At 48.6% G+C, this 16114-nt stretch overlaps 1 protein-coding gene across 1 annotated transcript in view; it reads right to left on the bottom strand.

The window, feature by feature from the left end:
• The window catches only part of LOC146171838 (uncharacterized), an 86781-nt gene that overhangs the window by 14807 nt on the left and 55860 nt on the right, over positions 1-16114 (bottom strand). The gene's annotated exons all lie outside the window — the stretch shown is intronic.

Below are 16114 nucleotides of genomic sequence, written 5' to 3'. Positions count from 1 at the left end.
TTTTTATTGCAGTGACTGGGTCACCGGGTCGCCTGCTCGGCAGCGCAGCACTAGCAGCACCTAGACGGCAGAGAGCCGAATGGTGTGCTCCACCGCACAGCCCTCCTACGTCACCGTGACGTTGCCGCTGTTCGCGCTTCTATTGGCTGCCTCCGCCCATCGCTGCGATTGCCGCACGCAGCCCGTCGTCTGCATCTAACCACCGGGACGGGACACAGGCGAAGGGCTGTGACCTGTCATTGCGACGACGTTCGAACCTGCGCACCGCAGCTTATCGCACTCGCTTTTCGCACACGTGTCCCCGCCTTAAAAGCCCACTGTCCACCCTCCGGTAAAAAATACTTTCTTCCCCGGTGACTATGAGACTTCGCCCCCAGAACGCAAGGCCGCAAAATGTTTTTGAAAAGAGTAACTAATAACGCAGTTACAGCCACCGCAATCACCCGATTCTGTCATGCTTCTCTCCTTCCGTTCCCTCGCAAAGGTTTTTCACTCTCCTGCCCGAGGTCGTCTAGCCTCCGCAAGACAAATTCTCCTTCCTCCTCCGCGTTTGGCGGGAGGTGGGGCGTGGCACTCCGCGAGCGCGGAAAAAAAATAATAAAAAAAAACGGCCGAGGGAGCGCGCGCCGCTGGATTCAGTCTGGCCGTGGCGAGGAAAAAGCGCGCAGCGAGCGGTAGACAGCCATCCTTCTCCCGTCAGTCAGCGAGACGGACCAATGGACGTCGTTCGAGGTACGTACGTCATTACTATGGCCCGTTGGCCAGCGCAGGAAACGGGGAAGCTGGCTTCCCAAAGGAGAGCATGAGAGAGCTTTGAATTGTATTTTCGATGCTTTGCGGCGCGCGTGTCACTGTAGCATTTTGCACAGACTATCTCTGGTACCTGATCGAAACACTGGGCTCCTTTGCTTAAAAGGGCCTTGCCTGGACAGTGGCCCTTTAAGGAGAGTTTAGTTCCTTAATAATTCAGATCATAACTAGATAAACCTCGTGGGATGCACAAGCTTGCTTAGTAAGAAGTGACCTCCAGCAGCCTATTTCGGATATTAAAAATGAGGGGAATCCACCCTCTCCTTTATCATTTGCCTCTTATCGGCGTTTAAAGTCTCAATTTATGCGCCGAGTGTGAGATTGTATAGGTACACCATCGCTACTGTCGCTTGTCGTTTCTTGACGCGCGTTCAAGTCTGGTATTGCAGATGGCAGGAACACTAGACAAGGAGAACACATCTCGCGCACAGGTCCAACTCCTCATATTAGTAGAAGTTGACCGATCTCACGATCGGGTCTTCATTCCAAGAGCCTATAAAGGTTCTCGCCTTAACAATGCGTGCTGTCGCGTGCTCGGACAGCGCTCATGTGCGGTTTCGTTGAGCGGTATTAAAAAAAAATAATTGTGAAGCTTAGGGAAGCGAACCGTTCGAAGAGAACACTGGGCATCAAAAGAACGAGAGAGACAATTGGCGTCCTGTGCTTCCGCAAGACCTGCAATAGTCGCGGATTGCAATTTTCAGTAATTTATGCCGATAGTGGTACAACCGGATAGAGGTACACAAAGTAGTTTACGTGTTTTTTTTTTTTGTTTAATCTGCGCATTTTCTCTAATCGCTAAGAATTAGCACTACTGTGCGAAGACCCATTTTAAGTGAAAAATGAACAACAAGCAGGAACGCTTTCAGAGTTTTGCGCTGACATCCTGCTGACATATATATGCAATGAGCCGTCATTCGCTACTGGTTACGCTCAAGTGAAGATGCAAAATGCTATGTACAGCTCAGGTGTAAACATTAGCCCTTTTTAATCTAATGGTAAAAGCGAGGCAAATCAAAATCCTCTACATACGCATACGGGCACGCCGCAGTGTTGTTATATTGAAGATGCCTTCTATGAGCGGGTAAGCGTGAACCATAGCCGCGACGAGTCAAGGATCCTAAAGATAGCTATGAAACTCAAGTTATTTAAAAATACATATAACAAGTTTTCCTTTAAGAGAACTGGTTATCTTTTCAAGTCTCATTCAAAGTTTTCTGAAAGGGATTTGGCAAAAAAAGTATTTGGCAAAGCAAAATTTGTTGTTGAAACTAATGTGCTGGAAAAGTACGTCCATAAATTTCATGTTTTGTATTCATAATCTTCTAGACGTATAATAGTTTTTCAAGAAACAAAGTCTTCTGGAAGCAACGCTGTAAAACGCCGGTTAGCTGACTGCACCGTGACCGACTGAGGACTTAGAGGCTCGTGTTCTTGCCATCAAACAGAGCCGGCACGCGGAACCCATATGTTTGGACAAGGGTCGTGCATAATTTACTGCGTTCGAGAGTACACTGCAGCACGCTTCTTGACGAGTATCTGATACCACAGAGGCGCACGGACAGACAGGTGTTATGGCAAAGGTTGGGAGAGCGGCTAGGAATACAGCAGTGTGCGTGCTCCCTACTGCAGGTTCGCCTTACTTGTGTTTTCGCCTCGTTCTTTTCTTCCCGAGAGTCTGTCAACGGCTTAGCGGCTTTGTGGTACGCACTCAGTGCTCTCAAGTAACGAACCTCGTGACCATCTTCTTAACATCGGCTCCATTAGTTTTAAAAATGGGATACTGTGGGGACAGGGCATTTGCAGGGAACTCAGAGCAGAAGGGAACTGAGGCAGTACTACAAGGCGAGCTGTCTCTGGTCTTGTACTACCGCCCTGAACGAGCGCTGTCAATGCGAAGTGATACCTAATACTGTTACACAATTCGATACTGCCCATGACTGCACTAGCCACGGGTGCTACGGCGCTGTGGACTGTGGTTCTTCTGCATGCTGTTTTGGTTTTCCTTTACTTTTTCCCTCCTCTCCTAACTAGTGGCGGCGAATTCAGGCGCCGGTGGCACGGTGGTATAACGCTCTTCCTCTCTTCCCCTGAGAATACTTTGCTACCGCTTCGTTTCAGAAACTCGGCTGGACGACCTGCCCTTGTAAACGAAAAGAGGAAAAACAAAACACAAGTAAGCACGTATGCGTGCCACCTCTATAAGCTACGCTCCCTGCTCGATTTCTGACGCTGCTTTCCCCACGTGGTACTTTGTACACGGTCTCTGAGTGTGAAAGCGAACTATCAGTTTGCTCAAAAAGACAGTTCGTTTTTTCTCTAGTAATGTCCAAAATTACTTTTGGACATTACATATATGCCGAAATTAATTAATTATATTAAAATGTTCCGGCGCTCACTCGTGGCGCTGCCTGTTCGCCGCGAGTGCTGCCACCTGGGTTTCTGCATGTTGGATATACATCGTTAGTATTGTGGTGGGTGCTTAATCTGATTTCAAAGCCCTTTTGTGGGAGCTGGAGGAACCATTGTTGTACCGGCACAGGCTTCGCTTTGAAGAATAATTCATGTGAAAATGTCTGTACTACCGGAAAAGCGCAAACTTGTTTTCGACGCACGACAGCTTTATTTAGTTATGCGCCAATGAAAATAATCATTGTTTCCCCCATCCTGCTCTAATCTTCGGTCACTCATAATAAACATTTTGCTGAGGTCTCTGTAACCAGTCACATCTTCCGAGAAAAACAACAGATGGACTACTATATGAACTTTCAGCTTTTACTGTATGCGTAAACAGTAAACAAAACAAAAAAAGAAGTGCAGTAAAACGTACACCCCAGGGTTTTTTAAAGCCGTTTGAACCGCTTCGGGCAGGGTCGAACGAATTCGAACCGGAACGGAATATGTGTCTCCGGAGCCGAACCCGAAAGGAGTGAACCGGAATTTGAACCGAACCCGACAAAATTCGGGTTTGTTACCCTGCGTAAAAACACACATCTGTGACTGCCGGTCGGTGCCTTGATCCCCTAGGCTTGGATCGAGGCTTGAGGCTAATGCAGCCGTCTAGTATGATCGGCACAGCGAGGGTTGCGTGGGCGACTGTTGCGAACGCGATAAGAAAAAGCACCAGACATCTGAGCGAGAAACTGCATTCGTGCATTGTCTCGAGCAAAGAGGGTGTTTTGCCGAGACTCTCGTTCTTACGGTGGAGGCCTCGGGCTGTGAATACGTCGCGCCCAGCCGAAATTGTGACTCGTGACGGAAAGAAGGCACGGCCAAGATCGGCTCTTCTAAGTGATCGACCTGGTCGAACGTGAGACTTTGGCGAGATTTGTACTCTCCGCTGACGGCCGAGCGTCGATCACACACACACTATGACGTTGAGATGAGACATGGCTGATTTAGCATGACAAAGGATAATGCAGGGCCTACATCTATACATTTTACCGTCAGAGCACAGAGCGCGCCATTTCTTCTGTTTCAGTCGCTGTGTTGTTCTCAACCCCGATATCGTTGGTTCGATGCTTCCTTTACTGTTCACAGCTGCAAAATGCTTACGAATTATCGGCGTCGCTGCATGCGTAGGGCGCATACGGCATGAGAAGCTAAATAAGCGTATAACACAAACTGATGCGCCATGTGTAAGAAGAATTTACGCGCGTCCTGAGAATAGATAGAAAAATTACTTTTGAAAAGGAATGAAATTACATCGCTAATCATTTTGCGGAAAATCGGAGAAAATAATTAAATTACATCACTCATTACTGCTGAGAAACACAGGACAGAGCAGTGCCAGCGGTGTACATTGTGTCCTGCTACTTGTGTTAAATCACTCATACGAATATTAGAGCTAAGAAGACATTTTTTGTACTTGGTCATATAGCAACTGGGACGCCGTTCGCTGCCAAGCCACCGTAGCAGCAGCGAGGGGGACAACGGCATCTTCAACAGATAACGCAAAAGCGCGGCCGTTTTTGTCAAGGGCTCGGATCAAATTTTGGGAAATAAGCATGGCCAAATCTAGAGGTCAGTCAGGTCACCATCGTTTCGGGCGCAGGCAATTGTGGTTAGAAATAAATTTTAGTGCAAATTGGCCAGGTCAAATTTTCAGGGTGGTCTGGGCCAAAAATTTGGGATTGTACATGACCAAATTTGGAGGTCGCCGTCGTACTTCCCGTGGTCAAATTAGGCTGGACATTTTTTTTTTTTTTGCTCCAAATAAGCTGCGGCCTATTTGGCTCTGGGGAGATTGAGTTTGAATTATCTAACGTCACGGAACAGCTTATCCAATCAGAACAATGGCACAATAAAAAGATCGAAATAGTCCTGGTCGGTCAAAGGCCAGATACATACCCGAACAAAATGGTGCTATCTATGATATCTAAAGATGGCTCGGAGTAGTTAATGATCGTACAGTATTATTACAGAACGATAAGAATGGCTAATGTTGGTGTCGCAAAAGCCTCCTCCCCTATCACTTTCCTTTATGCACAAAAATTGGACTGTTGGCGTAAACGCGGTTCAACTGTCCACTCTATGTAAGCTTCGGCCAACGTCAAAATGAGCCGTGAATTTAAATGGACGAAAATCCGAGCAAGAAGAAGCTGGTGCACGAGCCGAATTTTTGAGTCGCCCCGACCTGCTAAAGATGAGTTAAAGGGACGATGCGGAAAGAAATAATTTCAGGATGATGACTTTGAGATCTCAATTTTTAAGATGATACACGTAAATTTGCAGAGCATATGCAGCAACCGCACATGCGTAGAACTACCATCCTAAGGTATTAAGCTAAAACAACAATTAAGTTATGCTTTTGTCAAGGCTTGCGGCATTTGCGGCGCCAGCAACGCTGGAGCTTCCTTCGCTGCTCTAACTTGTGACTGGAACGACTGATGCGTTCTTAGCAAGAAGAGAAACTTTTATGTAGACGACTTGATTCTTCTAAATCTCGCTATAGCTCAAACTAGAGCACTGCACGGGCTCGGGCCGGCCCGAAATCTGGGTCCGGCCTTGAAGTGTCTGGCCCAAGCCGAGCTGGGGCTAGCTGTGCACGGCTTTTTTCGGAAATGAATTAACCCCGGCGCTAAAGCCGTTCAAGTGGTTTATGAATAAACCACTACAATAGAACATTTGTTAACGCCGAATGAGAGAAAGTTCAATTTTAGACGAAGTTTAATCGGTGGCACTCAGTGGTTTGTCCAAGTAACTTTAGATGCTCACGGCTGGCGGCGCGTACAACTACACAAGCAAAAAAGTTAGAACGAAAAAGCGCAAAACCCTGCAGCGCGCTATATACCATTGCAAAGCACGTACGTAAAACGAGCACGTACTATAAGGTACACAATGCTGCTAGCTTGGAATTTTTTAGCACTCAGTGAGCACACTCCGTCGCTCTTGTCTTCTCGATTTTGTTTCATCGCTAACGAATGGATATTTGAAACCTCATAAGAGCCGCTGAAATAAAATAAAAATACATATCAAATAGCCATGTCTAAAGGGAAAAAAATGCGTGCACACCGTATACGTACAAGTGCCAATTCAGCAATTCAGGTAACGAAAACAATTACTCACGCATCACCTTATTCAATACTATCGGTAAGTTAATTTATTACAATCTCTCTTCAGACGTAGCAGCTAGCGCACGTGGAAGACGTGTACAGAAGGCATGCGGACAGTTTCTTGTGGGATAGCCACTACATCCGCATCTAAAAACCAATTAGCCTAAATAAGAGCCTTGCCAATATTCTCGTGATCTTTCGATAAAAAAGGAATATTACATGTAGTCTTTTGGAAATATTTTTTCTTTTACGTACTTGGAATTTTTGTTGTGCGTTATTCAGAATGCGGAATGGCCTATATACTGCTGCATGTCAATCAGAACTAGGCCATTTATGATCGAATAAAAAAAGGTTAAGCGTTTCTTTTTTCTTTTTTTTTTTTGCCTTAACTCTACGTTTTCAAGGAATTCGCGTAGACTGACTGCCGGGCCTGGGCCGGACCGAGCCTTGATAGCGCAGAGTCTGGTTCGGGCCTGCTCCATATCAACATGCGTCCGGGCCGGGCCCGGCCTTTGTGCCATGGGCCCGGGCTGGGGCTCGGGGGGCTGGGGCTCGGGCTTCAAACGAAAAGGCCCGCGCAGTGCTCTAGCTCAAAATCTGAGGAAAGGGTTGATTCTGTTGCCAAGTGCTTGGTGTGCTGGTCCCGCTCCCCGTACGCCTTTTCGGCGTCGGCAAGGCCTTGCCGCTGCATTGCCAGCGCCGAGAAACTAAACGCGTACAGAAGCATGACACAACAGAGATGCGCGTGAGAGGCGACAGCCTGGAAAAAGGAAAAATCGGTCGCTGACTGCTTGCAAATATGCCTTCATGGGGTGTGATGGAAAGGCAGATCGACGTCGGGAAAGGACTCTGACGTTTTCGGGGAAAACATGGGTTGGGGGGGGGGGGGGGGGAAGACACGAGAAAACGCTTTGTTCTGCATTCGAGACTGCTAACGAACCATGGCCATATTCGCGCTTTCGCTAAAGTTACGTGTATTCGGGATTAGTGTATCGTGCACAGCCCGGGCCCGCCCGAGACAAATATACCCTGGCCCGAGCCCGGCACCAAGTCTTCGTAAGCCAGACCGGGTACGGGCTTTCAGGCCAGTGACTAAACGAAGACGTGTCTAAATGAGAGCTCTCATGAGTTGCGATTCGAAATGAGTGAGCTCGGTTGAGTTGGGAGTAGAAATGAGTGAGCCCAGATTAGTGTAATGTTCAAATAAGTGAGCCGAAGTGAAGTCATCAGGCTCGGGTGAGTTGAAATGTGTGAGCGAACCCAGATGAGTCATTATGTCTTAGTAAGCTCGAGTGAGACGCCAGCCTGCGCGAGTTTGAGTTCATGTGTATGTGTGCGCGTGAAGTTTAGCCAAACACGGGCAGTCTCCTTGCATTAACGACGCCGTGAAGTTAACGGCATTGAAAGGTGGGACGCTCTACAATTTTTTGGCAACTGAATTTATACTACTCAGCACGTATATTGCGTGCTACATTCTTTCCGCATGAGCGGTAGAACAGTTTCGCCATCTACAGTGTAGCACTGGGAATCAACAGCCCACTGCCGAATGGTGCACTTTTGGAGAGCTTTCGCTTCGGTATGACTGCGAAGCCCAATGCAGATCCTTGGCCATATTGACGAAAAGTGAGGGAACCTGTACGCTCGAAGGATAAGGGAATACAACTGGCGCCAAGCAAGAGTTGTTTGTTGAGATACGGCACGCGAATGACGCCGGAAGAGTGGCCTTCATATAAGGATTAAGAATTCCGCTAACACTGCCTCAGACAATAGGGCGCCTCGCTGGCCAGCGCCACTGGAGGCAAAGGCATCGAGGCACCCTATCAGGCAACTTCAAACTTCAAGCAGCGCCATCTACCGTATTTTTGTGATTTTAAGCACTCCCCTAACCGAAAAAAAAAAATTGGGAAATCTCGCACGCGAATCAAAGCACCCCCTCTCCCGCTTCCCTTTCTTTTTTTTTTTATAAGGATGAGAATGCAGACAAGGCTTCCAGCGCGCTTGCTCACTAAATCGAGTCGGAGCCGTAGGAGACTAGAGGTGGGGTGGTGTCTGCGGCGCGATATCCGCATGTGCTGCTCGGTTCTGACATTACACGACAGCTGGCGGCGCAGGACAGCAAAATCCGGCCGAAAGCGACCCCAATTAATCTACCAGCGTTGTGTCACGCGCACCTGAATCTGTGACCGTTCGACGGATCTCGGCAGGTTTTGGAGGCATCGCCCGCCTAACGTTGCTTTGTTTGGTATTGTCGTGACGCTGGGACTAAGTTGACCCGGCCTTCACTTGGTAGCGTGCAGAGACTCGGGGTTGATGAAGGATTGAATCTTCGAAGTTGGTAAAATATATACAAGCAGGTTTAATGGCACTTTGAGAAAACTAATTTACATGAATATTTACATGAAAAAGAAGGGTATATTAACAAAATGGCATGCGTAAAGAGTTCATAGCGAGAAGCGTCTGGATGAGCCGTTTACCCAGGGCTCAGAGCGTCTTTTCGTGCTCTGCAATGTCCTTAAAACCCCCTATGTCCAGCCCCTCTCTGAAGATGCTGACCAACCAGTTCCAGGGCACGCCCCTGAGATATCGGCATCCAATCGAACACATCACTGCACTGATGGTCTGATGCACTGACTGGTCCGGCATTGTTTCGTTGGGCGTGGTCACTTGTTGGCGGGAAGAGCTTGGGAACGGCGAGGAGGTACATTTCTATTCTTCAGCAAAGATTCGATATGCTGGTTCCGGTAAGTGGATTTCCTTCTCAGAAACCCAAGTGCACGTGCGCGCCGCATACTGCTCCCAGCATTGTCCCTTTCCAGCAATTGCAAATCTTTCCTGGATTCCCGGGAAATCCCTCTAATGGCCGTAATCACCTTGCTCCCTCCTTGTCCTGTACGTCAGCGGACGTGTCACGTCTCCTTTGGACAGTAGGCATTCCTCACTGGACGATAGCGCTTCTCGACGGGAAGGGTGAACAATTTAACGAAAGCACTTCCGGCTATTTCCCGCAGGGGGACATTTCTTTGTATTTTTCTAGACGTTCCCCTGACAGGGCCAATTTGGCATTTGCAGGGTCTCAACATAGCAAAACAGGCTTACACAAAAGGATTCCTGGAAACAGGCTCACTTAGAGCCATTGTACCAACAGCACATATCCACAGCACTTATCCATGCCCACAGGCGAACAATAGAGCGCGCCAATGCGGATGATGCACGGTCGTAACAGTATCAACTGTGGTATCCGTAACGGAAGTAGGAATGAGCTTGGGGGCTGTCACAGCTTGAACCTCAAGTGAACTGCTATCGCGTTTGCGGAAGATGCTTGCCAAGTTTGAGAAATAAATCTCGCTTCTGGGATTCGCCCAGAAGCGAGATTCCGAAGTGGCGACCAAGATCAAGGGGCAGCTTGGCGCTGGCTGATTTATGACGGTCGCGCAGGCGGCCGCTTCTCGGAAGTGAGCCCAGAACACATGGCAGCGGGCGACGCTGCCGGCTCTGTCCGTCCCGTGCCACGAGGGAGGCAGGCACAGCGAGGGAGGCAGGCACAGCGCTAACTGCTGTGTCTCCCGGTTCGAGTGGAGAGGGCGCGGAGGCCATAAATCCCGAAACGCGGCGTAACACGGGCCTGGGGAGAACGCGCTGCGGAGGGAGCCGCTGTTGACATGTCTTCACGGGAAGACGCCTGTACGTCCTTTTGAATCCGCCGCCCGCGCGCAACCGACCAAGGGCAGGGATCGGAATGTTTGGGTCAGAGGTTTGCGTGTGTGTGTTTATATGTGTGCGTTTTCGGAAGTGTAACCGTCGACGCCGTTCGTCTTTGCGACTGCTTGGCGCCTCTTGCCTGGGAGGATTTTGGAGAGGGAGTAAATCGCAGATGTATGTGTGTGTGCGCAACCACTCGCCGCTTAGTGCGTGCTTTATGTTTGTTTTACTTAACATGCATAGGAAAGGGGAATATGTGGCACAATGACTGGCCAGTCCATTTTGAAGCACTGCATGTTATTGGCCACAGAGTGACTAGTCGTTGATTAGTCAACGGACGAGACTCGAATTTTGAGTGCGAGACAGGGGGGGGGGGGGGGGGGGGGGGGGCTCGGACGACGAGAGTCGAGGGCAGACGGGCTGTTCGAGGAGGGAGGCTAGGCTGATGGAGGTCTCAAGGGACTCCGGCCTAAAATGTAGCAGAAGGCCAAGCCCTGATTCTGCTAGCCTCTGACCTCCGATCGTGCACCCAGTTGCAGTTAGCCCTCTATGTTTTGATGTCGCATCCGACGACATTCTTGTAAATACGTTGATGTAAAAAGTGTAAATAAATGTGTACAGTCTGAGAAGGGAAGTCCCCATCTCCGCACCGCAATGTGTCGCTGAGCCACGGACGCAGCGGTGGTCACCAACACCACACTGTACGAGCGAAGGCAGAAGAAGAAAAAGCAAGAAACACCTGCTGTATAGGGAAGCCCATCTATTCCCCATGCCCTTCGCACATTTTGAAAATAACTGGGGGAAGGGATATTTTAGATTTCTCGAATATAAGCATCCCCCCCCCCCTCTATTTCACTTTGGTCATCGCGATTATGAAAAAATGAGTGCTTAGAATCGAGTAAACACGTCGCTTTATAGGTTTTGCACTACTATTGCGAATTATAGCCATCCTCGCTATATCTGAAATATTTCTTCGTTATACCAGCTATTAAATTTCATAAACATGTTCATCACAACAGGACGAATCAGTTGACACCAACCGGAAGCCCCTACGACACACATTGGGGGCGGAAAGGTCGTCGGTACGAATTCCACTCATATTTTGGGCTTCACCTCAATAAGTAATGTTATCCTCCGGAAGATGCCAAGTCATTTGACACCACTTCGAACATCTGCGCAATCGGAAAACATTCTTTCCAATTAGGGTACCTCGATGCGCGTGTTTCCAATTCACAAGCAGCGCTATCGACTATTTGGATTGGTACTAATATTTCGAATTACAAGCACATTCGGTTTGTCCGGTACATTTGTTCGTTATATCAGGTATTGCATCGTATAAGCGTGTACTACAACGATACAAATAATCTGACACTATCCGGAAATCTACGTGAACAAACAGTTCGGCCGTAATGGCCACCCAAAGATCCGCCTTCGAGGCAGGAAGGTCGTCGGTGCGATTGTCACACACACTTTACTATCTTTCAATTAACAATTTTATTATTTGGAAGGCGTGGCATCATTTGACACCAACTTGTATGTATCCGGCGCCCCTTTGACGCCGGATATTCAAGGGCTCCAGTGTATGGCTATCAGTTTAAACGCTGTGCGTTCAGCGTTGCTATGTGCTTTAGTATGATCACGTGATATCTATTTTCTTGTCATTTTGTTTCAGTTTGACTTTCATATTAGACACATGCGACCTTTGAAACAGAAAGCAGTAAGAGCAAGAACAGAGTTGGCTTCTATCGATTGCATAACAGCTCTCATCATCACTTTTCCCTCTCTTCTCTTGAAATCACTATGCCCACGCGCTCACAATCTCTGTCGTAAATAAACAGTTATACTCTGAGCTGCCGTCTGCGCCTGTTCGTTCCCTCCGTCCTGACACCACAGAATGGCGACGAGGACTCTAGCAAAGTTTTCCGTTCCGAGGACTGTACTTTCGGCTTCATGTCGGGCGGATAGTTCCCGCCGCCCCCACCGTTCCTGCTTACGACAGGCGAACCTGCAGTAGCTTGGCAACAGTGGAAGCTGGTCTTCCTGAACTTCCTGGAAGCGGTTGGAAGCGACGAGCTACAGCCGAAGCGTCGTAAGGCAATATTTCTGAACTCCCTCGGAATCAGGCCAACGTGTGTACCATAGCCTCGGCACAACAAAGAGCACCGCAGATCCTTGGGAAAGTGTCCCGTCAAGTGCTGACGGAGACCCCTTCAATGTTGCTGTCGCAGCACTAAATGCTCTCTTAGCAACGGTAACAAACGACTTGGTGGAAGGTCACCGGTTAACTACCCGGTGAACACTTTCAAGCTTGCGTAAATGGTCTTCGAGACTTTCCACTACGTGCAATTTCAACAGACAGCATGATCAGTGGCCAACTAATTACCTGAGGAAACAACTTCACAAAAGATACGAGAGCGCTTGCTTTACGAGAGATCATCCTCACTCTTCAACGCGCAGTTGACATTGGAAAGTAGATCGAGCGAACAGAAATGCAATTAGAAGAAATCACCGTCAGTGCTTCTGTGAACCGCGTTCGAGAAACAAACGGCATCATTGAACCTCTCGCATTGTAGTTGCCACCGACGTGGTTCGGCGTCGCATCTCGCAAATTTCTCCGCATGTCCAGCAAAAACCATACACTGCCGCAACTGTTGAAAAATTGGTCATTTTGCATGCGTCTGCAGGTCGCGGAAAAAGAAAACTGCAAAAAGAAGAGCGCTGTGCCAGAAAGCTGAGGCAGCCAGCGCCATCGCAATCTTTAATGTCGGCGATAAGGATAGCCCACCGAAAGAAATTCGTGCCACAGTTGCGATTGGGCAACGTTCCTTTTCTCTCATTGTTAACTCTGGCGCTACAGTCTCTCGCAGATTCTTCGCGGAAGTCTATGCGTTGTGAACGCCTGCTGTCCCCCTCCACACGTACTCCGGAGAAGAGATAAACATCGTCGGTTGCTTTCTGACCAACGTGACTTATGATGGCGAAATACCGCTAATGTTCTGTTCCACATCGCAACCAAAGGCATATCTTTGCTGGGCTCGACGCCATACGCGCTTGGGCATAAACATCGGCGGTTCAACTTTGACCTGCCGCAACATCAGGCACGCAGACTCGCCCCCTCGCTCCTCCCCGAACTGCAGAATCAGTTTTCGCACCTCTTCACGACGGGCCTTGGGCTTGTAAAGAACGTGCACCGTGGCTCATCCGGTTTCTCCTAAACTACGGCGCCTGACTGCGAGGGAAAGTTTCGGAGGAGCTACGTCGTCTTCAGTCGCAGAGGGTAATAGATCCGTGTCCGCATTGGAATGTGCCTCCCCGCCTTTCTCAACAAACATTTTCGGTGCAGTCGGTGACCCCGCAGGCGAATTCGGTGAGAGATACCACCGGGGCTGTTTGATTTTTGTAGAAAACGCGCACACAGCGTGTTTAATTTATATACTCACAGGTATTTTTAGATCCTAAGCGATAATTCGTAAGTATTTACGAAAACGGGCAGTCTTTCAGCATACAAAAAATGCGTTGCTGCGCCGAATGAAACCAAATGGACGTGAAAATAGCGCCGGCAGCCTTGGCGTCGATATAACTCTGCTCTGTCACGGCCGGTCTCAAGGGAGTGGGCGCGAGCGCGCGCTCTATCTCGTTTCATGTCACCACTCACCAGACGTCACGCAACGCTCCTCATTGGTGAGTCGCAGTTCCAATCTGTTGGAACCTTCTCCGCGGTGGAGCGACGCTCGCTCTGCGGCCAGACCGACGTGAATTGCAGCTCCGCAGGAAAAAAATGCAGCATGTGGAACGGGCCCAGCCCACCGCGGTGGTGCAGTGGTAAGACGCCCGACTACATTGCCGGAGTACCCGGGCTCGATCCCGACCGCCGGCAGCTGCGTTTCGATGGAGGAGAAACTCAGAGGCGTCCGTGTGCTGTGCGATGTCAGCTCACGTTAAAGATCCCCAGGTGGTCGAGATTACTCCGCAGCCCTCCACTGCGGCACCTCTTCCTCTTTACGCTTTCACTCCCGCCTTCCTCCCTTCCCTTACGGCATGGTTAAGTGCCCATAGAAACAAGTGTGACAGATACTTTGCGTTTCCGTTCCTGTGAACCAGCGAAAGCGTTACTTCGCTATGTTCAGATTTCTGTCCGCAGACCGCGTCCGCAAAATCGTGTCCGCAGCAATTGCGGGTAATTGAGAAGTGGAAGAGGTTAATGAGTGGTGTCAACCGATAGAGGCTGACGTAATGTTGCTGCAGAAAAAATGATTACGCGAATAAGTTATTAAGTAATTAATTAGAATAACTGGTTCACAGAAAAGGAAAGGCGCAGAATTAGGCCAGTAAGTTAATTAAGTAATTAATTAGAATAACTGGTTTACAGAAAAGGGAAGGCGCAGTACCTGCAGCACTTATTCTGTGGACACCTGAACCGCGCCGTAAGGAAAGGGAGGAAGGTGAGAGTGAAAGCGGAAAGAGAGAAACGGGTGTTCAACTGGATATGACGTCATGCAAGCGGAAGTAGAGCCGAAAATGTCATAGGGCGCAATTTGAAAGCACCAAGGACTAAAATGGGCAAACAAGAAGTGAATTAAGCTACTAGAAACAACCAGAAGCAACCAACAGCAGCACACGTGATTTCGCATTACTCCAATGTAGATTCTGCAGTGCTCTTTTAGTTTTTGTTGTGAAACGGGCCTACGTGCGAAAGAAATGTAACTCGCTGTGGTTTTTCGTGGACCTCTGCGAGGCTAACAGAGCTGTCATCGCCGATGCATTTCCCCTCCCGCACACGGAAAAACTACATCAACTAGCAGGCGGGACATGTTTGTCAAAGCTGACTTGTCTGCGTACCACCAAATTGAACTTAAAAGCGGAGAGTCGTGGCCTAACAACTTTTATTGTCGCATGATGGATTGTTTCGATTTAAAGGGCATGTTTCGGTCTTGCCTCTGTTAGTGGAAAAGGAGATCGTCGATACCTGCGAGTTCCCAGCCACACTTTCTGCGCGTACCTGCAGCTTTTCAAAGAATGATGCAGCTGTTGACTGCAAGGATGTGCCCTGTTACATTGACGACATAATCGTCTGGTAAAGGTGAAGCGAGGAACACAATGAAAATTTGAAGCAGCTACTTCAGCGTATAAGCGGTTCAGGGTTGAAGCTAAAGCATAAGTGCCAATTCGCTGTTCCCAAGCTGCACTTTTGGGACATATCGTTGGTAGGAAAGGTTTTCGTCCATTGCCTTTCTAAAGCGCCTGCCCCTCATGATCTCTCAACATTGCGTTCTTTCCTGTGGCTTGTAGGTTACTGGCGTTTCATGCCTCAATATGCGGATCTGGCGAACCGTTGAGAAAGATTTTGCAGTGAAATCAAAAGTTTGCTCGGAATGAGGAAGCTCAACGCAATTCGATTTCGCCAAAAGCTCCTTATCAGTTAGTCCAGCCATTCAGAGGTTCAACCCAGATTAGATGCTTGGAAATGGTTTGGGGGCTGTGCTTCAGCAACGCGATGGGGCAGAAATGCGCACCATTGCATTTGCACTGAGAATCTTGACCGCGGCGGAACGGAGATATTCCACGGGTGAGCAAGAGGCTTTCGCATGCCTGTTTTCATGCGATAATTGTCATGTCTACCTTAGGGGAAGAAGGTTTGTGTTGCGCACAGACCATAAAACTTTTGTAACTTTGCTTTCGTCCTATCAAAAAGGGTCTCAAAATGTCATTGCAGATGCACTTTCACGCCTGCCTATTGAAAACTCTGCAAATTAAACCGTAGACGAAGCAATACTCTCGGTTGTGTTATCATCGCTATTGCAAGAGGTTGTGGGAAAAGGTGGCCCCTGAAAAAATCCGTGACACCTTATGTCCTTCCTTTCTTTGACGTCCGAGAGGAACTGTCTTAGGTGAATGGCTTCTTACTGCGAGGGCAAAAGTTGTAATCCCCGATGTGTTGAAGGCTACGCTTGTCAGCTTCGCACACGAAAATCACCCTGACATAGAAAAGCTAAGCAAAGGCTGCGTGACCTTAGTTGATGGCCCCGAATGGACAAACAAGTTGAAGTTAT

The sequence above is a fragment of the Amblyomma maculatum genome, unplaced genomic scaffold, assembly GCF_055883805.1.
Source record: "Amblyomma maculatum isolate TAMU_Amacu unplaced genomic scaffold, ASM5588380v1 scaffold_18, whole genome shotgun sequence".
Lineage (NCBI taxonomy): Eukaryota > Metazoa > Arthropoda > Arachnida > Ixodida > Ixodidae > Amblyomma > Amblyomma maculatum.
Note: the sequence above shows the minus strand (reverse complement) of the source record. Positions and strands in the feature narration are given on the sequence as shown.